This window comes from Equus przewalskii, chromosome 12, assembly GCF_037783145.1.
Source record: "Equus przewalskii isolate Varuska chromosome 12, EquPr2, whole genome shotgun sequence".
NCBI lineage: Eukaryota > Metazoa > Chordata > Mammalia > Perissodactyla > Equidae > Equus > Equus przewalskii.
Window position 1 is genome coordinate 12,963,684 of NC_091842.1, and position 26,215 is coordinate 12,989,898.

A 26,215-nucleotide genomic window follows, 5' to 3' on the forward strand; every position below is an offset into this window, starting at 1 on the left:
AGGGGACATTCCTGACACCACAGGCGCCCAAGTCTTATGGCAGGCACTGCTGTCACGCTCAGACTTCTCAGACAGCTCAGCATGCAGGGGATGAGGGGCAGGGTGGGGGATGGGATGGAGGGTTCTGTGGCCATTTGGGGGCTCCTGGAGTGACCATATACAATTGAGAGGCTTTTGTTACCTGTTATCAGATGCATAGGACTAAACTACAATGGTAACAGATGCTTGGAGGTCCCAGAGAAAATTGACAATGGAAACCTCACTGTAGGTGGGGCAGGCTAGGGCCATCCTTCTGTATAGAATTATCAGGGACCATTGGGTTGTGTTTCTGTACCATCTGTCCTTCACCTTGTAGTGAACACAGGGAATGTGTAGAGATAAGAGACAGAGGCTGCACCTGCCGATCCGTATTCTCTAAGTCTGTTCCATTCTGCAGAATGGTCAGCATGGCTTTGTAACCGAAAGTTTGGTCTCTGAACCCGATGCCAATACAACTAACGAGAACAGAGTCTTGAGTGGAAGAGGAAAGGTTTTTACTATGCCAGGCACAGGGAGCAAAGCAAGGGCTCATGCCTCAAAAATTACTAGCTCCCCGATGAGGAATGAGTGGGTATTTTTATTTGGGGTTTTGGGTGGGGGGGACATGTAGCTTGTGCAGCTCGGTGCTTTCCCAGAGTCATTAGGTCCTGAGTTGAAACTCAACTGAATGCTAAAACTTTACAGTCAGAAAAATAGCTCCTGCCACTGCTGTTTCAGAAGAGCTGGTTGAGCTGAAAGACACGGCAATATTTCTGAGGTCAGAATCCCAGGCTCCGTGGCCTCTGAGAGTTTTCAGCTACTGAATGAACTTCCCCATTTATTTTTTCTTGTCTCAATGAACACTAGACCAGGTATGTGTACCAAAGGATGTCTTGTTCCAGGCTATGACTTAGCTATGTGGCCCTGGTCCAGCTATTGAAACTCTCAGTGCCTGTTTCTTAATTTGCAAAACAGGAATAAGTCCGTGTCTTCATGAATTGTTAAGAAAAGTCAAACTCTGACCACGCAGTGCCCAAAGGTCAGTCCTTACATGAGAACAGAGTGGCCAAGCAACTCCATTCTCACCGCATCCTCAATACTTCTCTTGTTCTATTGGTGTTTGCTGGTGCTTGGCTGGGTTATGTCCTGGGAATAGAGTAGGTTGGTGACAGTGAAATTCAGCTGGAAATGCTGGGGACTGGGATCGCTTCTTGGCTTGTCTGTCAGTAGATGAAATGGTGCCTCCACTCCTATAATAAACAGAAAGTATAAAATTCCTCCATCAGGAGAAGATTTTAACAAAGACGTCATTCCAGCCAGGTCCACTTATTCCTGGCAACATGACCTGAGCTGGGTTTTTAAGGGTGGGCTGCAGAAGACCCTTCATCTTCCTGCCCACATTGAACCCATTCATATGTCTACCTGTCCAACTCCCAACCAAGAATTATGAGAGTTCATTAGGATGGGGGAAGAGGAGATTGGGCCTTTTGGGGGGCATAGTCAGCAAGTGCAGGTGCTGATCACCCCAGTGGGCATCTGTCACATACCTTTTCTGACCTAGGTTCCTAATGGGGCTTTCTGCCTCTGGTCGTCTTCCCCCTCCCAATCCATTCTCCAAACATCACCTAGAAGATGAGCTTTCTAAAGCAGGATTCTGAATGTGTAGTGTCCCCCCATGAACCATTCCATTTCCCAAAGACCCTGCCCACATCTTTAGCCTCAACTTTCACCTCTCCTGTGTCAAACTGTACAGTTCAGCCTCACCAAACTTCTAACAGCTTCCCCAAATATGCCCTGATCTTTCTCTCTAGGTTATAGACACATGCAGCACCACTGCACATCTCTTCCCCCTTTCTAGGTCCTGTTCCCCATCGCATCTCTGTTTCCTCATCACTTCCTCAGAAAACTTTTCAAGACATGGCTGTGTGTCCCTCCTTGAGGTTCCCACAGGCTCTAGAAATTCTCTGATTATAGCAATCATCAAAATGTACCATCAGTGCCTATTTACTTCCCTTAAGTATTTATTGAATAAGTGAATGAGAATGAAACAATGCATGACTCATAACTAAGGGGTCTAAGAAGTCAACTCAGGACCCTTCACGTTTTGAATTGGAAAAATTGATGTGTAATAATAACCATTCCCTTGGGTGCAGTTGCTTGATGTCGTCTTCCTGCCTCCTGTTGGATGACACACTTCCATGGGTATCTAGATAGACTCCCTTTCACCTCCAGAGCCTCCATCCATTTACATTGCTACTGAGAAAACCCATCCTTCCTCACAGCCCCATCTCTTCAAGCCATGAAACCAGACCCCATCTTGCACCTGTCACATGCACGTCAACCACCAGTTAGGTTGCACCCAGGCAGTGGGATGAGGCATTCAGGATGTTGTCTAAAAGCACTTGCTTCACCATGAGGTGGTCCAAATTGGAGGAGAACAGTGCCTGGATGGTGGCCAACATGTAGTCCAAACTAGAGATAGAGACCAAGGGAACTCCTGAGATCCTGCTTTATACAGCCAGAGATCTAGGGACAAGCAGTGGGGGTTTATCTGGAGTCTCTTCTCCCAGGCTAGGAAAGAGACCATGACCAGAAAGAAAAGGCTTCCTGGAGTTGGGAATAGAAGCAATAACAGTGACAATAATGAACATCTATTGAGCACTTCTGAGAAGTGACTTACACATTCCCTCACCATTACTGTGGTGGAAAGTTTTATTATAATTATCCCTATGTTAAAGGCAAAGGACCTGAAGTTTAGAAAGATTCAAAGATAGTCCTGTGTCCCATGATCCCCCTCTTCCCCTGTGTGGATGTCCTAGTTTCTCCACCCATCCCTCAGAGACCTGGATTCAAACTCATGTGCACTTCTTGGCCTGTTTGCTTCACTTCTCTGAGCCTCAGTTGCCCCATTTGAACAACAGGAATGATCATTGTATCCACCTCATGGAGGCTTCTATGTGATTTAAATGAGATGATAATGAATGAAAGTGCTCAGCAGGGAGCTTGGCCATGGTCAATGTCATTATTGGGCTGATATTTGCCAAAAGTGCCAGGAGAGGTGAAGGAGGTGGACGTTGGGGCTTAATGCTTTTCCCACCCCTGAGACCTATGGAAGGAGACGGCAGGATTAGGGATGTAGGGGAGAATGGGAAGCATGTCAGCGACTTCCAGATCAAGGATGAGCCACAGGAGCTCATCAGCGACACCAGCCATCGGCTCAGCCAATGTTTCCAATCTCTTCAACTTACATCAAGTCAGGGAGTGTGATACTTCCAGCTTTGTTTTTTGTTCTCAGGATTCCTTTGGCTGTTTGGAGTCTTGTTGTGCCATATAAATTTTAGGATTGTTTGTTCTATTTCTGTGACAAGTGTCATTGGAACTATGATGGAGATGGCATTGAATCTGTAGATTGCTTTAGGGAGTATGGACATTCTAGCTATGTTAATTATCCCAAGCCAAGAGCATGGAATGCCATTCTATTGCTTTGTGTCTTCTTCTATTTCTTTGAACAATGTTTTATCGTTATCAGTATAAAAGTCTTTTACCTCTTTGGTTCAGTTTCTTCCCAGGTATTTTATTCTTTCTGCTGCAATTGTAAATGGGATTTATTTCTTAATTTCTCTTTCTGCTACTTCCTTTTTAGTGTATAAAAACGCGACTGATTTCTGCATGTTAACTTTGTATCCTACAACTTTACCATATTCATTTCTTATTTATTTATTTATTTTATTCATTCATTCATTCATTCATTATTGTGGTAACGTTGGTTTACACCATTATGTAAATTTGAGGTGTAAATCAGTATATTTCGATTTCTGTGTAGAGTATATCATGCTCAGCACCCAAAGACCAATTACAATCCATCACCATACACATGTGCCTCATCACTCCTTTCACCATTCTCCCTCCCTACTTACCCTCTGGTGACCACCAATCCAATCTCTGTCTCTATGTGTTTGTTTATTGTTGCTTTTTATTTATGAATGAGATCATACAATATTTGACTTCCATACCATGACTTATTTCACTTAGCACAGTGGACCCTCAAGTTCCATCCATGTTGTCACAAATGGCCAGATTTCATCCTTCTTTATGGTGAACAGTATTCCATTGTGTATACATACCACATCTCCTTTTTTCTATTTTAAAGATTTTATTTTTCCTTTTTCTCTCCAAAGCCCCCTGGTACATAGTTGTGCATTTTTAGTTGTGTGTCCGTCTAGTTGTATACCACATCTTCTTTACCAATTGGCCCTTGATGGGAACCTTGTTTGCTTCAAAGTCTTGGCTATTGTGAATGATGCTGCCATGAACATAGGGGCGCATATATATTTACATGTTCATGTTTTCATCTTCTTTGGGTAAATACCCTTCATTGGAATAGCTGGATCGTATGGTAGTTCTACTCATAATTATTTTGAGGAATCTCCAAAGTTTTTCCATAGTGGCTGCACCAATTTGCACTCCCACCAGCTGTGTATGAGAGTTCTCTTTTCTCCACATCTTCTTCAACACTTATTTCCTGTCTTGCTAATTATAGCCATTCTGACGGGCATGAGGTGATACCTCATCGTAGTTTTCATTTGCATTTCCCTGATAATTAGTCACCTTGAACATCTTTTCATGTGCCTGTTGGCCATGCGTATATCTTCTTTGGAGAAGTGTCTTTTGCCCATTTTTTTATTGGGCTTTTCAATTTTTTCTAGTTGATATGTATGAGTTCTTTATAGATTTTTGATATTAACCTCTTATCGGATATATGGCTTGCCAAGATATTCTACAGATTGTTAGGTGGTCTTTTTGTTTTGTTGGTGGTTTCCTTTGCTGTGCAGAAGCTTTTTAGTTTGATGTAGTCCCATCTGTTTATTTTTTTTTATTGTTTCCCTTGCCCGGACAGACATAGTACTTGAAAATATACTGCTAAGTCCGATGTCAAATATGGTACTGCTTTTATTTTCTTCTAGAATTTTCATGATTTCAGGTCTTACATTCAAGTCTATAATCCATTTTGAGTTAATTTTTGTGTACGGTGTGAGACAATGGTCTACTTTCATTCTTTTGCATGTGGCTGTCCAGTTTTCCCAACACCATTTATTGAAGAGGCTTTCCTTTGTCCATTGCATGTTCTTTGCTCCCTTGTCAAAAACTAGCTGTCCATAGATGTGTGGGTTTATTTCTGCCCTCGTGATTCTGCTCCATTGATCTGTGTGTCTGTTTTTGTGCCAGTACAGTGCTGTTTTGATTACTACAGCTCTGTAGTATATTTTGTAATCAGGGAGTGTGATATCTCTAGCTTTGTTCGTTTTTCTCAGGATTCCTTTGGCTCTTTGGGGTCTCTTGTTGTGCCATATAAATTTTAGGGTTCTTTGTTCTATTTCTGTGACACATATCATTGGAACTTTGGTAGGGATTGCATTGAACTTGTAGATTGCTTTAAGAAGTATGGACATTTTAACTATGTTAATTCTTCCAATCCAAGAGCGTGGAATATCATTCCATTTCTTTGAGTCTTCCATTTCTTTCAACAATGTTTTAACGTTTTGAGTTCTTTCACCTCATTGGAGAAGTTTCTTCCCAGGTGGCTTATTCTTTTTGCTGCAATTGTAAATGGGATTGAATTTGCAATTTCTCTTTCAGCAAACTCCTTGTTATTGGATAGAAACCCAACATATGTCTTCATGTTGATTTGTATCCTGCAACTTTATCATATTCATTCCTTTATTATTTATTTATTTATTTGTTGCAGTAACATTGGTTTATAACATTATATAAATTTCAAGTGTACATGATTATCCTTCGTTTTTGGTGTAGCTTACATCATATTCACCACCCAAAGGCTAATTGCAATGAATCACCATACCCAAGTGTGTAATTACCCCATTTACCCTCCTGCCTCCCTCCTAACCTCTGGTAACCACCAATCCAATCTCTGTCTCTATGTGTTTGTTTTCATTTTTATCTTCTATATAAGAATGAGATCATATGGTATTTGACTTCCTCACTGTGACTTACTTCACTTAGCATAATACCCTCAAGTTCCATCCATGTTGTCACAAATTGCCAGATTTCATTCTCTTTCATGGCTGAGTAGTATCCCATTGTGTATATATACCACATCTTCTTTATCCATTCATCTCTTTTTTTTTTTTTTGAGGAAGATTAACCCTGAGCTAACATCTGCCACCAATCCTCCTCTTTTTGCTCAGGAAGACTGGTCCTGAGCTAACATCCATCCCCATTTTCCTCTACTTTGTATGTGGGATGCCTACCACAGCATGGCTTGCCAAGCAGTGCCATGTCCACACCTGGGATCCTATCTGGTGAACCCCAGGCCACCAAAGCGGAACGTGTGAACTTAACTGCTGCACCACTGGGCTGGCCCCCATTCATCTCTAAGTTTTGGCTACTCTGAATGAAACTGCCATGAACATAAGGGTGAATATGTCTTTACCTACTCATGTTTTCATGTTCTTTGCAAAAATACCCAGCAGTGGACTAGCTGGATCATACTGAACTACTATACTTAATTTTTTGAGGAATCTCTATAGTGTTTTCCATAGTGGCTGCACTCCCACCAGCTGGATATGAGAGTTCCCTTTTCTCCAGATCCTCCCCAATACTTCTTATTTCCTTTTTTGTAAATTATAGCCATTCTGATGGGCGTAAGTTGATATCTCATGATAGTTTTCATTTGCATTTCCCTGATAATTAATGATGGTGAACATCTTTTCTTGTGCTTGCTGGCCATCTGTATATCTTCATTGGAGAAATGTCTTTTGCCCATGTTTGAGTTGGGTTTTTAGTTTATTTGTTGTTGAGATGTATGACTTCTTTATATATTTTGGATATTAACTGCTGATACCATATATGTGATGAGCATGAGTTTGAAAATATCTTCTCCCAATTTTCACGTTGACTTTTCATTTTGTTGATGGTTTCCTTTGCTGTACAGAAGCTTTTTCATTTGATGTACTCTCATTTGTTTATTTTTTCTTTTGTTTCCCTTGCCTGGTCAGACATGGTATTTGAAAATACACTGCTAAGACCGATGTTGAAGAGGATAGTGCCTATGTTTTCCTCTGGAAGTGTTATGGTTTCAGGTCTTACATTCAAGTCCTTTAATCCATTTTGAGTTAATTTTTGTGAATGATGTAAGATAATGGTCTTTCATCCTTTTGCAGGTGGCTGTCCAGTTTTCCCATACCATTGATTGAAGAGAATTTCCTTTGTCTATTGTCTGTTCTTTGCTCCCTGGTTAAGAATTAGCTGTCCATAGGTATGTGGGTTTATTTACCTTGCTCTCAATTCTGTTCCATTGATCTGTGTCTGTTTTTGTGCCACTACAGTGCTGTGTGATTACTATATCTTTGTAGTATATTTTGAAATCAGGGAGTGTGGTACCTCCAGATTTATTTTATTCTGAGGATTCCCTTTTTTACCAAACCAATGTGAGTTTGTTCCTGGTGAGTTAAATCAGGCTCTCCATCAGAAGTAGTTATCTCACAAAGTAAGGTACATTTGCAGCAAATAGGAGACTATGAAGAATCATCTTCCAAGTCATAGCCTCCCTGAACAAAGGGAAGAAGGGACATTTATTTCGGATAAGGAATGAATAGTTCAAAGGGAGAGATGGATATTTTCTTGCACAGGCTCAGCTTGAAAACATGCTTCCACATACACTGTAGGTTATGGTAATAAGGCCTAAGCTCCTCCTGGAGAGATCTTAGTGTTAAAAATAAGGCAAAGGTCATAGGCATTGTTCTTATGATGAGGCTTGGTCTGATTCAGGGAGCTTGGTGATTGCATCTCCTTAACATAAGGAAAAGTAACAACTTGGAAAAACAGTTAAAATATCCATACCCACCCTTGAGTTTCTCGGGGTAACTAGTCAGTGACAAAAGTCCCTCCTCTGGCTTTATCCCGCACCTTGTTCTTGAGGGACACAGGTCGAAGGTCCATGTTCTGTGACTGCTGACCATGGGCATTATCATAGGGAGCAAAAGAGGAGCTGAATTGCCAGCTACTCTCAAATAGGTTTGTGGGTCACCACAGGTACGAACCCGAGTTGTTCATAACAACTATCTGTAATTTTATACCCTCAGTATGTTTAGTATATGTTTAGGATCTGGGCATACTTGCCCCCTATTCCAGCAGCTCTTTATAGTCTGGTTACTAGGTTGTCTATCCTTCTCTGATGGACCTAGTCTTGCTGCCCAGGAACATGCCACCTCCTTAGAAGCACACCATCCCTAATTGGTGTGGGGTTGGTTAGGATCCAGGGAAGAGCCTGGGGTGAATAGGGAGTCATTGCTAATCTGTATAGTGTCACCAAAACGAGAGTTTCAAAACAGAGACGGGTTTCCAGGAAAACTCCGAGTTATCAAGTGTCTGTGATGACCTCTCTTGGTGTTCAGGCATGGGCGCCTTATTAACTCCTGTGTGGTGGATTCAAGGGGCAACTCCTTAGTTTAGGGAAGAGTGTGTGGTTAGTGACACCAAGCGAGGCCCTACCCAAATAGGACATGGTGGATCTTGGGACAAAGCGCTTTTCCAAGTTTTAAGGAAGAACCAATCTCCTGGATCATATGGGTGGAGTTTGACCTCCATGGACAAGGGAAGTCAGAAGTTTCCATATTTATTGAGTACTTCTACCACCTGCTTCAGTTTGGTTATGTGTCTGATTGCCATGGAAACCTCTTTGTCTGGGTTTGTAGCAAATCTGAGTCTTTAGGGAGCAGCCTCCCATAGGTGACTTCCAAGGGGCTAAGCTTCAGTTTGCCTTTTGAAACTGCCCTTATCTGAGTGAGGGCTATTGGCAGTAATTTAGCCTATTTTCCTGCATCTCTTGGCACAGTTTTGCTAATGTTTTCTTTAAAGTTTGATTGACCCACTCAGTTTTTCCAGAAGTTGTGGTCTCTTTGCAGCATGTAGCCCTCCATTTAATTTTTAAAACTCTGGCTACTTTTGAGGTTATTTTTGATACAAAAGTTGGCCTGCTGTCACTCTGAATTGATCTAGGCGACCCCAAATGGGAAATTATTTCTTTTAACACTTTTATTACCACATTCACCCTTTTTGACCTACAAGGAAGGGCTTCAGTGCATCCAGTAAATTTATCCACAAACACCAAGAGGAATTTGTACCCTCCAGGGGCTGTGGACATAACAGTAAAATCAACTTGCCAGTCTCCCCCCACTAAAGTTCCCTGAATTTGCATTGCTTTGGCCAGGGAAGGTACAGGAGGTCTGGTTTATGCATTATTCTTTTGGCAATAAATGCACTGTCCAGTTATTGTTTACAATAAGTTCTTTTATACCTGGGGCGCTTATGACCTTTGTCAGCCACAGGTATATAAGGTGTCTTTTCCATAATGGGTAGAATCATGAGAACTCTTAAGGAGCCCCCAAGCTGTTTGTGCACCCAAATTTTCCCTCATGGGTTCATCATCTAGCTCTTGACTATTGGGGACCACTGGTAACCCTGTGTAGTGGTTTCCCTTACTTCGTCAGGGAAATTTACACTGGTGTAAATTCATAGAAGGGTAGAGTTGGAATTAATGATAATTGGAGAAGCTCTCCTGATATAGCAGCCCTTTTTGCAGCTGCACCTGCCAAATAATTCCCTTTTATATGCTCTGATTCCCCACTTTGATGGCCTTTACAATGGCCACAGCTACTTCTTTGGGGCCGTGCACCAGAGGATCTCTGGCTCACGTCTGATGTCTTTTACTGCTGTCATTACAAAGCCCTCTTTCTTTCCAAATGGCTCCATGAGCATGAATTACAGAGAAAGCATATTTAGGGCCTGTGTATATTGTTATTGTTTTTTCTATTCCCAATTCCAAAGCTCTGACTGATGCAATTATTTCTGCCTTTTGGGTCAAGGTGACTGGTGTCAGCCCCTTGGCTTCTATGGTTGCATGCAGAGACACTACTGCATAACCTGCTCTTCCTTGTCCATTACTCATGAAGGTGCTCCCATCTACAAATCATACTTCTTCTGCATTAGGCGATGGTTCACCCTGGAGATCTCTGTGGGTAGAGTAAACCTGATCAATCACTTCTGGGCAAGCATGGGTAATAGGCCTCTTGGAATCAGGGAGCAGGGTAGCTTGGTTTAAGGTATGACAAGGTTTTAAGAAATCCGAGGGGAACCTAACAGCATAGCTTGATATTATAGTATTCTATTCTTGGATAGCCAGAGATGTCCTTTAGTCTCTAGAGACAAATAAAAATGGCAAGCAATAGGATATATTGGAGTATATGAGGAAGCCATTTGGTATAAACCTAATTCAGCCTGACTTTGTTTTTCCAAAAGGGTCTGACTGTGGCTGTTGAGCATGCATTGCATATCTGCTTAGACATTTTGAGATAAAGGTGCAGCTTTCCTCCCCCTCCCAATGTTGGCATCTCCTTAAAGATTAAGCATCTTTCTTTAGGCTGGGAACTGATTGCAGCACTCATCTGTGACCGCCCAGCTCAAGACAATGGACCTGCCACCCTGCGGGGTTCACTAAGACAGCAGGCCTATCTGCTGTTTCCATCAGTAGCTGTGCTGACAGAGCAGCCTCGTGACTATTGTAAAAGGGACATTTCAATCATATGTGAAACATACTCTTTGAGGGTATATAACCAAACTTATACCCCCACTTCTTTGGAGTGCTCTGTTCCTTTTTGGAAAGACTCTCCCGGGTTATAATCCTAAGATTTAAGCTCAGAATAAACTCACCCAAATTTTCACTTATAGATTGGTTATGGATTATTTTCATCAACACTAGTAGGCTAGAGACTTGATGGGGGTTCCACATCAGTCAAAGTTTGCCCCATCATCACTTTTTCTGCATTCTTGATTAATAGGCAGGTGGCAGCTACAGTTCTCAAGCATGGGAGTCATCATTTTGCCACAGTAATGGGCTACCACCCTTTTAGGGGGTCTCAGTATTTCGGTTAGCACTCTGTAGCTACTTCTTGTCTGTCACAGACACATAGGTCAAATGTTTTGCTCAGGTCTGGTAAGGCCAGTGTAGGTGCTTCCATTAGCAAGTTTTAAGCTTATTGAAAGTTTGGTGACATAGCTTATCCCATTCAATGGGGTCTATTTCTGGCCCTGGTAGTTTATCCTAGAGAGGCTTAGCAATTAATCCAAAGTTAGAGATCTAAATGCAGCAAAAGCCAGCCATCCCCAAAATCGTCAGAGCTGCCTACAAGTTTTTGGTGAAGCAAGTTGACGTATTACCATCTTCCTCTCTAGGGGTAGGCTGCATTGTCCCCTTGAAACGATGAACCCCGAGTACTTTAAAGTCTCTTTAGATATTTGTGCCCTTCCTTTAGACACTTTATATCCCTTACTGGCTAAGAAGTTTAACATATTAACTCAATTTTGACACTACCTAGGGATAGAATCAGATCCCACAGGTTAAGAGTTCAGTCCCACAGGATTACCTTTTGCCTCCCATTTTAGATGCCAATTCCAAGTTCAGGTTGTCACCTGTGCTTCAGACCGACCAGCCACAGAGCAGATGTTCCCACAGCCCCCTCCGTTGGGTTTGATTACTTTGATAGATAGGCTCACAGAGCTCAGGAAAACATTTTACTTAGCAGCCAGATAGAAGAGATGCATAGCGTAAAATACGTGGGGCAGGGATGTGGAGCTCCCAGACCCTCTCTGGGCATGCCACTCTCCCCAAATCTCCCTGGGTGTTTACCAACCCAGAAGCTCTCTGAAGCCCACCCCTTTGGGTTTTAATGGAAACCCCCCCCCCACATAGGCACAGTTGATTACGTCATTGGCCTTTGGCAATGGAAGTCAATCTTCAGCCTCTCTCCTCACCCTGGACTTGGGGAGAGGGGGATGGAGCTGAAAATTCCAACCATGAATCACACAATAGGTTTCCCTATTTTCACACACACCAGCCCCCACCCTTAGGGGTTTTCCAAATGTCACCTTATTAGCATAAATGCAGATGTGGTTGAAAGGGCCTTGTTAGGAATAACAAAAGACACCTCTTTCCCCTTTATTGCTCTGGAGTTATTTCAGGAACTGAGGACTAAAGTAATTATTATAATAAAATATGCCTCTACGGCTCTAATATGGGAAATTACAAGAGTTTTTGGAGCTCTGTGCCAGAAACAAAATGAAGATATTTATTATTATAAATCCATTACTGTACAGCATTGACAGCACTACGGTCTTCAACAAATCTGCAATCCCCAGTTCTAAAAACGTATTGATTATAAGAAACGTTCATCTTTATGGCTTCTGGCTTCGAGAGGTATTGTTTTACCCAGGGCCAGCAATCTACCTGCTTCAGTTTTACCTTTACTGACATGGCACTGGCTGCTCACTCCACCTGTCCTTGTGCCTATAATTCTGAGTTAGCTCAACTTAAAACATTTAGGGGAATCTGTTCCTTCTCAGGTGCTGGTGTATCCTGTAATAGGGCCATAAGCTCAACTCCCCAACTTTTTGGTTCTTGGATCTCTACTTTATCTTTTTCCCAGCTTATTGAGGCCCCTAACTTAGATAACCTGTCTGTCCCTGGAGGGGGAACAGGGCATTCTGGTACATACAGAAAGACATGCTTAAGTATTTTTTTATCCTGTTTCATAGGTCAAGGGCCTCCAGAAACCTTTTGTTCTCTCTGGTGTGGGGTCACTGAGCCAAGGAGTCGAAAGAAAGATTTCTTGGACTCTCAAGATCTGGCAGTAGTGCTCTTTCATTTAGAGAATAGTGTGGAATAGCATGGAGACAGGATCCATGGGCAGTCAGAGCTGCTGTGTGGGGACAAGGCCCATGGGTAGGAGGAGCTCCTGCTGCCCTAAGTTGAGGGTTAGGGCTAATTTTATAAGGCATGGGTACGTGACTTATTTTTACTGGAAAAAGAAAAGATGATGTAAAAAGGCATTAAATGATTTCAGCGCAGATGGGGTATGGTTATTGTGCAGTCATATTGATGAGGATTTTTGGGCTGGTTAATTTTAAAACGGTTTATGATGAGGATTTTTAGGCTGGTTAATTTTAAAATTACAGATGAGAAGCAGGCTCCAAGGAGGAGTGGAATTTGCTTGTCCCTTTGTTGGGAAACATTTACATTTTTAAGAGACACCTTTATCTGTAAGGACGCCTCCCTCTCTGTGCCAGGAAGAAAGGGGATGGCCTTATCTCTAGAAACTCTTAATGCCAGAGGCAAGAACTCAAGTTGGTTACTGTCTGGCACCCTCATGTAACTGACCAGCCCCCCAATCCTCCTTTGTCTTTAGCTGAGGATAATATTTAAGCGATGACTTCTGCCATTTACTCAATCCGGTTTGATTCTTATCTAAAATTTGTGGGATCTCCAAATGGCGGTGATGCGGGGTCAGTGAGCCGAGGAGTCGAAAGAAAGATTTCTTAGACTCTCAAGATCTGGCAGTAGTGCTCTTTTATTTAGAGAATAGTGTGGAATAGCATGGGGACAGGACCCATGGGCAGTAAGAGCTTCTGCTGCCCCCACTGGCATGGGGACAGGGCCCATGGATAGGCAGAGCAGCTGCTGCTGCCCCCGCTGGCATGGGGACAGGACCCATGGGCAGGCAGAGCTCCTGCTGCTGCTCCGAGTTGAGGGTTAGGGCTAATTTTATAAGGCATGGGTACGTGACTTATTTTTACTGAGAAAAAAAGAAATGATGATGTAAAAAGTCATTAAATGATTTCAGTGCAGATGGGGTCTGGTTATTGTGCAGTCATATAACTTTAGATACGAATCTGGCCATATAGATCGGCATGCAGGTGAGGATGCCCTGGGCTTCTCTCCCTGGGGCAGTCCTAATTCATACCATAAAAAAAGTCCACTGGGTCACATAGTTTGGCATGTAGGCCAGGTCACCTTGGGCTTCTCTGGCTGGGGCAGCCTTAATCCACATCAGCGGGACCCTATGGACACTGAAACCATTTGAACTTTTTAACATATTCTTTGTCTTGTAAAGAGATAACTCACATACCTATGCCTTAAATTTAGCCTTACTCTCCACCCAACTTTGCAGCAGAGGCAGCAGAAGCAGCAGCAGAAGCGGCAGCAGCAACATGCCAGCAGCAGCTCTGCCTGCCCATGGGTCCTGTCCCCATGCCAGCGGCGGCAGCAGCAGCTCCCCCATGCCAGCAGCATCTCTGACTGCCCTCAGGTCCTGTCCCCACGCAGCAGCTGTGACTGCCCATGGGTCGTGTCCCCATGGCAGCAGCAGAAGCTCTGACTGCCCATGGGTCCTGTCCCCATGCTGTTCTATACTATTCTCTACATAAAAGAGCACTACTGCCAGATCTTAAGAGTCTAAGAAATCTTTCTTTCTACTCCTCAGCTCACAGACCCTGCATCATTTCTGGTGGCCTGTACGGGGATTTGCTTCAACGGCTTGTGAGCTCGAGTTCTGGTAAGTGCCCTTTTTCCTTGTGCCTTTCTGTTTTTTGAGGATGGATCTAAATTCACTTCTCCATCGGGAACTTTCTTGGATAGCTGTATGAATCCACGTTTGCTGCCCATGGCTACTCTATGGGGCAAATCATGGCATTCAGCTTGAAGAGAATCAGTACCATAAGCCTCAGGGTGATGAAGAATGAATTAATCCATTCCTTCTTGACTCTATCTCTAATATATAAATTTTATGCGGGCACGGGTCGGCCACTTAAGTCATTAGGATGGTCGCCAATCTCCAAGACTCCCGTGGAAGGTTTCTTTTCCTAAGGGTGGATTGGGATCCCTCCTGTGGCACCTGACCATGTTCTGAACTGTGGGGAGAGTCCCAATCGGGACTCCAGTTCAAGGGAAGTACCAAACTCTAACCTTTGGTTGAGTATGGGAACCCCTTCTTGCGAGAATGGCTCCAGGCTGCAATTGGGTAGAATGTCCCCCAGACTGGTGGAAAATTTCTCACTGTTTTTCTCTATCCTTTATCCTGGGGACCATTCACCAGGCACCTATTACTGTCAGGCATAATAGGGAAGATGTTCAAGGGATGCCCCCATCATCCCTTGCTACAGGAACCCCATTGGGGGGATTTTCAAGGTGATGGCTCCCTTTCTCTCTGGGACCGTTCACCAGGCACCTATTCCTGCCAGGCATAATAGGGAAGATGTTCAAGGGATGCCCCCATCGTCCCTTGCTACAGGAACCCCAATGGGGGGATTTTCAAGGTAATGTCTCCTTTTCTTTCACCTCTCTTAAAGTTCTCCTTTTCTCTCAGGGACCATTCACCAGGCACCTGTTACTGCCAGGCATAACAGGGAAGGTATACAAGGGATGCAGTGCCGGGGGACACCCCCATCACCCCATGCTATAGGAACCCCACAGTAGGAATGATGGGTAGGACGCTGCCCTAGGTTCGGGGGAATTTTTCAAGCTAATGGACCCGTTTCTTTCATCTCTCTTGGAGCTACAATGACCATTTTCATCTCCTTTTGAGCTTTGCAACTGGGAAACAAAGAAATCTTTAAAGAGTAAAAGGCTCCACCCCTGGGAGCCCCAACTTCGGGTTTCCAGGCCTGATCACCCCGGTGACCCCAAGTGGGGTGCCCTCTCTTGCCGGTTGACTCATTTGAGCATTTTAGTCACCTACTGAGTCGGTTATGAGGGTAGGAGACCTGTGATTTATTCTGTGAACTGTCATGCTAGGGTAGTGTGCCCCAGCATGGGAACTGTTGTGTGACTCTTATCTTGATAACCATCTGGAAGAGGCCATGAGGGCGAGGTCTGATCTTTTCTTTTCCTTTCTTTGTCTGTTTCGTTCATCACCTCCTTTGTTGTCACCAGGTCAAGTTTAAGTTCATGCTGGACCTGAGCAGAACCTTGACCTTCTGTAAAATTGAAAAAATAAGCCTTGTGCCAGGGATTTAACTCTCAACCCTGGCGCTGGGAGCCCTGGCCTCCAGCCAGTTTCAGGCCTTTGTCTCCTACTTCCCTACCTCAACTGTGCTGGCTTGGAGACAAAGTGCCCAGGCTGAGCGGGACTTGACCAAATCTTATAACTATGTGAACACCCACAATTGGCCTCTGCACCCTTTCTCCAGCTGCTGTCAGTCAGACACACTGGCTTTACCACCATGGGGAAGGCCCCTAAGCATCCCCAGAGACCCACCCTGTGGATGCATTCTAACTCCATCTGGGAGAAAATTTGAGGGGTTTCTCTGTGCCTTTGTGATGCAGTTGGACAGGTAGATCAACCTGGAGTGTAATTCGAGCTACAACCCAGTTTCTGAGAAATCAAGAGCTCTGTTTAATTGGCTTAAAGTAAGTGCTTACATAAATTCTAAATGTAGTCGAAATTAATCCAATGTCTTTCAAGTTAACGTGATGTAAATTAACCTTTGGTAAATGAAAGCTTGTGTAAGTGTGTTGGCTTGATTGAAAATAGTCTTGTCAGAGTTGTCGGTATTTGCATATGAATCCAGGCATGCAGCATGGGTTTACTAGTCAAATAAGTTCATGTTGTCTCTTAAATTCGTCAGCAAAATAATAGCTTTAAATGATGACCAGTTTTGTCTAATGTCTCATGAGGTTTTCATAGGTAATCTGAACATAAGTGTTGGAAACAAATGGTTTAAATAGATGAAAGTGGGTACAATAACTGTTTTATGGTCTGTATACTTGAAAAAAAAAAAACAGCTTCAAAATTCTTTTTGGTAAAAATCTTGAATTTTGCCAAGTTAAGTTAAATGGTAAAAATCTGAGAATCTGGGTCACCTTTTGGATTGAATAGAACACTGAAACATTGCTAAATGTACCTAAGTTATTTACTTTTGGCTTCTTATTGTAAAGAGGCTAAAAGTGTTTGGGTCTATTAAAAAGCCTGCCTTGTGTTTTATTGTGAAGTGGCATGTTTCTAGAAATTATGAAGTGTTTAGAATGGCAGTATAAAAGACAATTCGTAATTGCTTACCTTTTAGTGTTTACTACGGTCTGTTAAGGGTTAAAAGTTATTAACCTATACAATTAAAGCTACTGGAAATTAATATGGAAAACCGCTCTGTATTCAAGGAAAGTTAAAATGTGTGTTTTCAGTAAAGAGGGTATAAAGAATGGAAGTATTTTTGTTTGATGGGTTAAGAAAGATAAATTTGTCCTAATGTACTAGAAAGGAAAAAAGAAAGACTTTGGGACATATTCTGAAGGCAAAAAGAAAGTTGTAGAAGGCTTGTAAAGGAGAAATTCTGAAAGGAGTTTTATGCCTGGTCAAGTTGGCTAAGATTAAAGTAAATCCAATTAAGTGAATGACTTTTAATATGAAAAAGTAAACTGGTACAGAAATTAAAATTTGGTTTTCTCAAAGGATAATTTTCTTGAACTTTTGGTCTGCTTTTGATAAAGAGGTTATAAAAGGTGTTCCTTTGAGTAAGACAAATCTGTTTTGTTAAAATAATGACTGAGGTCACTCTTAAGATTTTCGATTGTTTCTGTTGTCACTTTAAATGGATACCTGAGCATTGTCTGACAGTGAGCATTGTTTGAACAAGCGTTTTAAAGTCTTTTGGTATTTTTGACAAGCTTCTCATCAAAAATATTCAAATCCTGAAGAAAGGCTTTCCTTTGACCTGGATGAAGGAAGAGAATTTCCCTGGGGATTTTCAGAGAGCCCCTGGGACTTCACAGAGAAATTTGCTCTATCTTCCTATAAGGTGGAAGATTCTAAACTAATTAGGCTTATTTGGTATGTTAAACTACATGGGAAGCATTGTCAAATAAGTGATGATAAACTTTCTTAGGTGGTATTATGTGGGTGAATGTTATTAATATAGGTGTCTTACAATTATATAGCATTCTTAAAATTCTCATCTGTCCTGGTTATCGGTCATAACTCCAGTTATCTTGAAGGATTGTATGTCACAGAAGTAGCCAAGTTTCTTTGTCAATTGCCCTTTTGAGTCTTTTGTCCATTTACAGATGGTTGCTGTTTTACTCTGATGCTTTTTGCTTTTGCAAATATGTTTCACCTTCAGAGAAATTCCTGAAAAGGATTCTGACACAGGATTCTAAACTACGGGTTTCTGATAAGCTTTTAGATTATAAAACTGAACTGGGTAAGAAATTACAAAATTCTAACAGAGAAACTGTGCTCATAGATCTGCTAACAGAAGATTAAACTCAATAATCAATTATACAGGACTGTGTGAACTGATGAGGATGATTATAATTTTTTATGACTTCTGTTTGAAATATTCTTGAGTTTTGATGTGTCGTTTTGTTTTCTCATATTTAAGGTAAACTTTTTCTCTTTTATCTTATGCTAACTATGACTTAGAGCAATTTAGTGAAATTATAACTTTATGAGCAGAACTGAAACATTTATCCTTTTCTCCCTACCTGATCCCTCCAGAATTTGGAAACTCTTTGTGAGTGAGTATGGTTATTTCATGGCAATATAGTTATTTGCATAAGTTCAATAAGAATCTGTTCTCCTTATAACAGGACACATTGGTTATATTACCAATGCTTTGACTGGAATGTCATATTTGAGAAACATACAGGCTCGGATATGACAATACTGCCTTTGAGGAATAAGGTTGACTTTCTGGAAATAAAGCCACTTGGAAACATGGGCCTGGTACCTGGTTTACAGAGATTCCAGCAATCTTACCTGGTAAGCAAGGAAGCTTGCTTATCTGGCAGGTGCAAGGAACCTCAGAATATTTTGGGGGACCTCAAGAAGAGAGAAATCCACCCAAATCTGTAGGTACTGCAGGCAAAATCTGATGGCAAGTCCTTGGCTTGGCTTTTCGGGCCTCGAGAGGCCTTTACAGTTCAATCTGAGATTCCTCATAAAAAATTCCAGGAAAGCAGATTTTAAAAAGCCTGTATAATCAATTGTTATTCTTGCTGCACTTGTGTAAATACTTGGATCAAGTTTTATTGAAACAACACTTATTTTGCAAACCAGTTAATCTTAATTTGGCTATCTTTTTTAAAAATGAGGGTGACTTTAGAGAGAAAAAATATGTTTTAGTAGAAGCTATAGTACGTATGCATTCATGGATATTAGATTCTAGCTCTTTTCTTCTACAAGATTCATCTATTACTAATCATAATGTCTCCTTGTGGCCATCTGTCTCCGATACCTGGGAGTTCCCTGGCCATCATCAAGCCTTTTCCTTCAACACTACTGCCCAAATACTAACTAGATTTGCCTTGTCACAGGTGCAGCATAAACAACAAGTTCCAAAGGTAAAGCCCCAACTTATTGATATACACAGGATGGACTATATCAAATTTGGGATGAATATATTTGGCTCACTCCTACTAGTGGTCAACTCAGTCAAAAGACACTCTATGTTGGGAACAAATCAATCACACCTGTGATACATGGCCTAATAGCACCTGACCTATGGGAAAAATTCTCCGTTATATGTGTTCTCATATCATAGCCTTAAGAAATACTGATTGGTTTGGGACTGACTGGGATAGACGGCCCGGCATACGTTGGTTAGCCCTTAATGGCACTCAGGGGTTATGGGGCTCCAACTTATGGCCTTGGCTGCCACCTGGATGGATTGGACGATGCAACCTAGGTTGCATATGGATGCAAGGTAGAACTACATTTACTATATCCCCTGCTGCCAACCTACTCAACCTGCAACAGCTCTGGACCCACTCTGTCTTCCACTGGTATGACCACGTTGCCTCAATTTTCCTTCCCCAATTAGGAATCGAAAGTGTCATCTGGCACATGGAAGCTCTAAACAAATTTACTATGAAAGCATTAAATGATACACAACATACCTTTCGCTGCTCGATTTAGAAGTGTCCCAAATGCGTAAGGCTGTCCTCCAAAACCAAATGGCACTGGATGTCTTGACAGCAGCATAAGGGGGCACTTGTGCCATTATAAAAACTGAATGTTGTGTTTATATTCCTGACTACCATCAAAATATCTCTGGCTTCCTATCTGATATGAGCCACAAAATTAAGTCCATGTCTGACCCTACCCTATCTCTAAATGATTGGTTGAACTCTTGGTCAGGACCAGGTTTCTGGACTACTATCAACCTTATTCGTTGGGTTAATCCTCTTACTTGTATTTCTTATTATAATTTGCTGTCTATTTCGTTGTTTGTCTTCCGCATGTCAACAAAGTTTCACCTCCTGGACCACCTCTCGTCAAATGATTCTCTCGTCTCCAGAGTATCTATATACCTTGTCAGCCTTGGACTCCAGGCGCAGCTTTCCAGTCTGGAGAACCTCCTACCTGTACCTATGGCCCCATTTAGGGACAGCTCTACAACCTTGTACAGTCAGAAGTAGTTACAGAAGACTGACCATCATCTATATCCCAAAAGATTTCGGGGCCAAATGGGTTCGGGGGGGGGGGTTATGATGTGGATTTTTAGGCTGGTTAATTTTAAAATGGTTTATGATGAGGATTTTTAGGCTGGTTAATTTTAAAACTACAGATGAGAAGCAGACTCCAAGGAGTGGAATTTGCTTGTCCCTTTGTTGGGAAACATTTACATTTCTAAGGGAAACCTCTATCTGTGAAGATGCCTCCCTATCTGTGACTGGAAGAAGGGGATGGCCTTATCTCTAGAAACTCTTAATCAATGCCAGAGGCAAGGACTTAAGTTGTTTACTGTCTGGCAACCTCATGTAACTGACCTCCCCCAAATCCTCCTTTGTCTTTAGCTGAGGATAACATTTAAGCGGTGACTTCTGCCATTTACTCAATCCGGTTTGATTCTTATCTAAAAGTTGTGGGACAGCCAATTGGGCTGGACCCTATGGGCACTGATACCATTTTAACTTTTTAACATATTCTTTGTCTTGTAAAGAGATAACTCACATACTTATGCCTTACATTTAGCTCTAACCCTCAATTTGGGGCAGCAGAAGCTCTGACTGTTCATGGGTCCTGTCCCCATGCTATTCTATTCTCTAAAAGAACACTACTGCCAGATCTTACGAGTCTAAGAAATCTTTCTTTTGACTCCTCAGCTCACTGACCCTGCATCATTTCGGCAGGAGGAGATACCCTGAGGCAGCTGCTAAGAAGATCCTCAAGTTGCCCTCCAATTGTCAGTCGTGGCATCCATCAATCCGCTGACCTGGGATGGGTCCCTGCCCCAGAGGTGTCCAGAGGCAGCTCATTCCATGGGCCACACCACCGGGGTCCCTGGCAGTCCAGTCCCAGTGCATCCCAGGAAACAATGGAACACCACCCTCACCGCTGGCACCCTTCCACCTGCCACTGCCAAGGCTATCGTCCCTGATCTTGAGACTGGGTGTGGCCAGAAGGGACACAGATGTGGCAGAGGATAAGCTCCAGGTTGGGCCCTAGAGCTGTCTACTGGCTTCCCACACTGATGGGGCTGAGGACACCTCCCCGAAAACTTTCAGGACTGAGCGCCCTTTCCTCCATACTAGTCACCCCAACAGATTCTTGGCCCAGGGGGCTGGGATGGCTTGGCTCATTCAGACAAAGCAGGGAAGTCATAGAAATCTCCTCTCTCTCTGCTTCTCAGCTGTGCACCTTGGGACATGGTCAGGGAAGGGCCTATGTTGGCCCTTAATCATGGATTTCTCCTGAAAGTACTGCCATAGGCAGCAGAAAGACATGGCTTTCTTCACTGCAGAGTTGAGGGTGGTAGTGTCAACGAAAATAATCCATAACCAATCTACAAATGAAAATTTGGGTGAGTTTATTCTGAGCTGAAATCTGAGGACCATGGCCCAGGGCCTTTCTTGCCAAAGGAAGAAAGGGCACCAAAGAAGTGAGGTATACAGAGTGGTTATATACCCCCACACAGGACGTTTCACATATGATTGCACTGTCCCTCCCACAATAGTGTGGGGACCTGAAATTGGCCACCCCAAGATACGTCTCTTTGGCATCAGGATTATTTTGAGGCTGATTGATTTTGATAAACTGGGACAGGGAAGGAGGCTCTGAGGAATGGAACTTGCCCTTTGTTAGGACACATTTACATTTGTAAGGTAAATCTCTATCTGTAAAGGTGCCTCCCACTCTGTACCAGGAAGAAGAAAGGAGATGACCTTTTCTCTAGAAACTCTTAATCAATACCAAAGGCAAGGACTTAAAATCTGCACTTTATTGTGCCTGTCTGGTAACCTCCTGTAACTGACTTCCCTCCCCCTCCCAACTTTGGCATTTCTTTAAGGATTAAGCATCTTTCCTTAGGCTAGGAACTGATTGCTGCACTCACCTGTGACTGCCCAGCTCCAGACAATAGATTTGCCTCCTGCTATGCCCACTGAGATAGCAGACCCCTACCTGCTGTGTCCATCAAGCACTGTGCTGACAGGGCAATCTTGTGACTATTGTGGGAGGGACATTTCAATCACATGTGAAACACCCTGTTTGGGGGTATATAACCACTATGTGCACCCCACTTCTTCGGTGCCCTTTCTTCCTTCGGGAAGAAAGGCCCCGGGCCATGGTTCCTCATAAAGCTTTGTTTAATTTTCTCTTGCTATTCTGTCTCATGTGAATTTAATTCATTCTCCGGCCAGACGAACCCACATTTGGGAAGAGGAAATGTCTTCCTCCCCTATAATAGTCACAAGATTTCCCTGTCAGCACAGCGCAGAATGGCTTCCTCATATTCTCTAATGTATCCTATTGCTTACCATTTTTATTTGTCAGTACCCTCCCATGGAGGGGCATGCCCAGTGGGTTCCCTGCTCTTTCCCTAGGGAGCTTGTCTAGTGTGGCCACACTCCTTTGGCAAGCCTTTCTTGGCCCTGTCACTTGTCAAAGTCTTTCTTCCTACTGGTATTGAAAGGTTCATTTGTGCCGTGTGGCTGTGTTTCATCGAAAAATAAATGAGGCTCGGGATGACCAGCTGGCAGGAGATAGCATCGCCCTCCTTGAGACCCACCTCAAGGAAATGGGAAACTCAGTTCACCTGTAGCTGCACCTGGCCACCACCAGAGGGCTCCCACATACCCTGAGAGCCCTGAGGACCCATTGCTGAGCATGCCTAAGGGTCTTTGTGGGGCCAAGGGCCCGAGTCACCGTGCATGTGCAGTTGGAGGGGTTGAAAGGAAGGCCACTGGGTTCACCAAAGGATGCGAGAGAGAAGGATGGATGGGAGATGTTGGGGAGCTGGGGAGGCTATGGCTGCACTCCTGGTTCCCTCATCGGGTCACTGAAATCTCCCATCCCTGTGTGGCTGCTGCTGCTGCCGCCAGGTGTCTCGCCTCAGCTACCAGTGCCATTTCCCCTGCCACCGCAAACACCACTGCAGTGTGTGCCAGATATGGTGGTGAGGAACGGCTACCCCAGTCACCCCCATGGTCTCACATCTGGACCTAAGCACATAGGGATTGAGTCTGATGGGGGTGGTGGAGCAGGAGGAAATATCCTGAGGCAGGGGTGATGAAGATCCCCAAGTTCCACTCCAAGTGTCAGTTGTGGTATCTGTCCATCTTTTGACTCGAGGCAGGTCCCTGCCCCTCCCAGTGCACTCCAGGAAAGTATGGAAATCCACCCTTTCAGCCAACGCCTCTCCATTGGCCACTGCCAAAGCCATCATCCTCCCATGCGAGCCTGGTCATGGCTGGAAGGGGCTCGGATGTGGCAGGGCTAAGCCCCAAGTTGCACAAAAGCTGCCCGGTGGCTTCCTGCTCCCACAGGACTGAGGACAACTCCCAGAGAAATTTCAGGACTTAGGGCTCTTTTCCCCAAACTAGACCCCTGACAGAGTCTCTGCCCTGGGAGCTGGGAGCTGTCCCTCCTTTGGACAAAGCAGGCCCTCCCAGGATGCACTTCTCCCTGTGCACCTAGAGAGATGGCCAGGGGAGGGCCCGCCTCAGCCCTCAGTTGTGGATTTCTCCCAAGAGTAGAGCCTTAGGCAGCAGGAGTGCACAGCTTTCCTGACTCCAGAGTTGAGGGTGTTACCAAAAGCAAAGTGGGGCTGCTCTGGTGAGTTTACTCACAGTCTCCTCCAGAATTAATTTTGTTACAAAGTAAAGTATATTTGCAGTAAATAGGAGACCTTTAGGAATCATTTCCAGGGGCATGGCATCTGCAACAAACAAAGGGAAGCAAGCACATTTATTGCAGACGGGGGCTGAATATTCAAAATGGAGAGGTGGTTATTTGCTTGTGCTGGCTCAGTTGGAAAGCAAGTTTCCACATACACTGCAGTTTACCTTAACAAGGTAACAAACTCTTCCTGGAGAGATCTTAGCATTAAAAATAAGGCAAAGTTTATAGGCTCTGCTCTTGTGGTGAGGCTTGGTCTTGTTCAGGGTGGTTGTTGATTGCATCTCAACATAACAAGAGGGAAAAAAATCAATTTGGAACAACAGTTAAAATATCCAAGCCCACCTTTGTTTTCCTCAGGGTAACTAGTTGATGACACCTTGACTGCTTTTCTTTTGTTGTGCCATATATACTTTAGGTTTCTTTGTTCTTTTTTTCTGACAAGTGTCTTTGGAGCTTTGATGGGGATTGCATTGAACCTGTAGATTGCTTTAGGAAGTATGGATATTTTAACTATGTTAATTCTTCCAATTCCAGAACATGGAATATCGTTCCATTTCTTTGTGTCTTCTATTTCTTTGAACAATATTTTATCATTTTCAGTGCCAAGACTTTTCACCTCATTGGTGAGGTTTCTTCCCAGGTGTTTTATTCTTTTTGTTGCAATTTGTAAATGGGATTATATTCGCACTTTCTCTTTCTGCTACTTCCTTGTTATTGTGTAGAAAGCCAAGAGATTTCTGCATGTTGATTTGTATCCTGCAACTTTACCACATTTATTAATATTAATTAATTTATTTACTTATTGCAGTAACATTGGCTTATACCATTACATAAAATTCAGGTGCACATCATCTTTGAATTTTGGTGATTCCATCATGTTTCCCACTCAAAGGCTAATTACAACCTATCACCTTATACATGTGCCTCATCACCCCTTTCACCCTCCTGCCTCACTCCTAACATCTGGTAACCACCAACCCCATTTCTTTCTCTATGTGTTTGTTGTTATCTTCTATTTACAAATGAGATCATATGGTATTAGACTTTCTCCCTCTGTCTTATTTCACTCAGCATAATACCCTCAAGGTCCATCTGTGTTGTCACACATGGCCAAATTTCCTTATTTTTAGAGTTGATTGGTATTCCATTGTGTATATACACCACATCTTTTTTATCCATTCATTCCTTCATGGGCACCCAGTTTTCTTCCAAGTTTTGCCTATGCTCAATGATGCTATCATGAACATAGGGGTGCATATATCTTTACATATTCATGTTTTCATGTTCTTTGCATGAATACCTAGCAGTGTAATTGTTGGATCATACTGTAGTACTGATGCGGGGTCGATGAGCTGAGGAGTCGAAAGAAAGATTTCTTGGACTCTCAAGATCTGGCAGTAGTGCTCTTTTTATTTAGAGAATAGTGTGGAATAACATGGGGACAGGACCCATGGGCAGTCAGAGCTTCTGCTGCCTGGGGACACGACCCATGGGCAGTGAAGAGCTGCTGCTGCATGGGGACAGGACCCATGGGCAGTCAAAGCTTCTGCTGCATGGGGACAGGCCCATGGGCAGTCAGAGCTCCTGCTGCTGCTGCTGCATGGGGACAGGCCCATGGGCAGTCAGAGCTCCTGCTGCTGCTGCTGCATGGGGACAGGCAGATGGGCAGTCAGAGCTCTTGCTGCTGCTGCATGGGGATATGACCCATGGGCATTGAAGAGCTGTTGCTGCTGCTGCACGGGGACAGGTCCCATGGGCAGTGAAGAGCTGCTGCTGCTGCTGCATGGGGACAGGACCCAGGGACAGTCAGAGCTCCTGCTACTGCATGGGGACAGGACCCATGGGCAGTCAGAGCTTCTGCTGCTGCATGGGGACAGGACCCATGGGCAGTCAGAGCTCCTGCTCCTGCATGGGGACAGGACCCATGGGCAGGCAGAGCTGGTGTGTGGGGACAGGTCCCACGGGCGGTCAGAGCTCCTGCTGCTGCCCCGAGTTGAGGGTTAGGGCTAATTTTATAAGGCATGGGTACGTGACTTATTTTTACTGGAAAAAAAAAAGAAAAGATGATGTAAAAAGTCATTAAATGATTTCAGTGCAGATGGGGTCTGGTTATTGTGCAGTCATATAACTTTAGATACGAATCTGGCCATATAGATCGGCATGTAGGTCAGGATGCCCTGGGCTTCTCTCCCTGGGGCAGTCCTAATTCATACCATAAAAAAAAGTCCACT